This window comes from Apteryx mantelli, chromosome 13 (assembly GCF_036417845.1).
Source record: "Apteryx mantelli isolate bAptMan1 chromosome 13, bAptMan1.hap1, whole genome shotgun sequence".
NCBI lineage: Eukaryota > Metazoa > Chordata > Aves > Apterygiformes > Apterygidae > Apteryx > Apteryx mantelli.
The window spans coordinates 27640745-27642615 of record NC_089990.1 but is presented as its reverse complement, the minus strand read 5'-3'; the positions used below and the strand labels follow the sequence as shown (position 1 = coordinate 27642615).

At 49.8% G+C, this 1871-nt stretch overlaps 1 long non-coding RNA gene across 1 annotated transcript; it reads right to left on the bottom strand.

Moving 5' to 3' along the window:
• Nucleotides 1-543: 543 nt before the first annotated feature.
• LOC136993310 (uncharacterized) lies at nucleotides 544-1464 on the bottom strand. The gene is made up of 3 exons (XR_010885596.1): nucleotides 1409-1464; nucleotides 801-936; nucleotides 544-653 (listed from the first exon to the last, which is right to left on the bottom strand). It is a non-coding gene; the product is annotated as an uncharacterized lncRNA (long non-coding RNA).
• Nucleotides 1465-1871: the final 407 nt, after the last annotated feature.

The following is a 1871-nucleotide window of genomic DNA, read 5'->3' as shown; positions in this document are numbered from 1 at the left end:
TTTGGAGACAAGCTCTCCTTCTCCTGTGTTCCAAAAGCAGAGGTTGCCTAAGCCTCACAGACAGACGGCAATTACTTGGTGCGGGGGTGGTGGGCAGGAAGGCAAGAGGGAGAGGAAGAGAAAAAGGAAGCAAAAGCAAAGGAAAAATCCTCACTGTTTCCTATTACCATAAGAACTTGTGCAGTGTTCAGCAACTGCTCTAAACAACATGTTACATTTGAGGAGTTAGCCGTTGCGGGGCCATCGAGGCCAGTGTTTTACAGTGTGAGCCAAGCTCTGTGCCTGGGCTTTATTTCATAAGCACGTTGAGTGACTGTCCTGGGGACTGACCTCACATGCTGCGCCTAATTTGGAAATGGAATGCCTTTGGCATAAAGCCACCGGCATCACCAAAACCAGGTATGCCATGACAAGAGGGAAGATATCAATGTCATTGGCACCTTATCCAAAAAAGGAAAAAAGGAAAAAAGAAAAAAGAAAAAAGAAAAAAGGAAGAAAGGACTTGCCAGTAGAGAGGGGTGTACTGGACTCTGCAGGCACCGCTGGCCATGTCTCATCCCCTTGCTCCTCGAGCTGCCTGTCTTCCTCCTCTGTCAGCAGTCGAGGCTCAGGTGGTGATGCCACAGGCAGGAGGACTTCCCGTGCCTGACAAGCTTCAGTCAACCAGAAAAGGTTAGCCAAGTGATGATACTCAGACACAAGCAGAGTAAACCTTCGTGCCAGGAAATCTATTACCAAAGCAAATGCCGAATGGCTGCTAAGCTAGAGATAGCAACGCTGTGTTTGTAGAATAGCCTCACCTGCTTTCTTCTGTGGTGCAGCAGGCTTAGCAGCTTGCTGGACAAGCAAGTCCTCGAAAAACTTTCTCCCTTCCTCCTCGCTAGGTGACTGGACACTGAAAACTTCTCCGTAAAGCTCAGAAAATAAAGCTCGTACCTGAGGTGGGAGGAGAAAAGACAGCGCAGCCGTAAGCCCCCCGCAAATTTGTGTTCTGCTCCACAAAGATGAATGCCTTTTCCAGTGAAGCTGAGGAATGCTTTGAATAAGGGAGAGACTAGAACAAGTTTGCTTCTTGGCCTTAAAGGCGAGATTGTAGTGGGTCGGCAGGGCAACTTAGGGCATCTTCTTTAAGGAACACCTCTAGGATTAAAGCTCTGTGAAGCGACCCGAGGTTCCAGTGCTCCAAGGGAGGACACTGAGCATCTCCTAGGTTGCCTGTTTTGGATTTACTTGCCTTGCTGCCCTTCAGGTTGAAGCCTTGTGGCAACTGCAGAGGGAAGAGATGCCAGCAGGGTGCCCTAGTAATGCCGGTGTTGAATGGCTTAGGAGAGCACAGTATTTGGGTGCTTAATGGAGTGATAAATTAACGTGAGACTGAAAGAAGCCGGGAAGGCAGTGAGAGAAATACCTCTGCCGGGAGATCTGCATGGCAAACATCCGACGTAGCGAGCAACAGCACTGGAGCATATGCTGGAATGCCCTCTAGCAATGTTGTGAGCGTAGCTCTCAAGGTGAGTCCAGCAGCCTCCCACCAGGCATGGATACGTGGAATATAAAGGATGCTCGGTGCTGTCCTCTGGGCTTCTCGGATCAACTGGTCAAAAGGAAGTTTGGAGAAGACTGTTGAAGCGGGCAGCAGAGGCTGCTGCTGAACAACAATGTATCAATCAAAATTGCCTGCAAAACGGGAGTGCACAAAGTGTCCAAACAAGCCACCAAGAATAAGGTAACGTTGCTGCTTGGAGCCAGTTCCTTCAGCCTCTCCACAGCGAGAGGCAGGCCTGAATCTCCGCCTGATTTCCAAACTGCTTAGATGTCAGGTAACTCGCCCAGAGCCTCACGCCCGGTGCGAGTGGTAGTGTGCTTGAAAA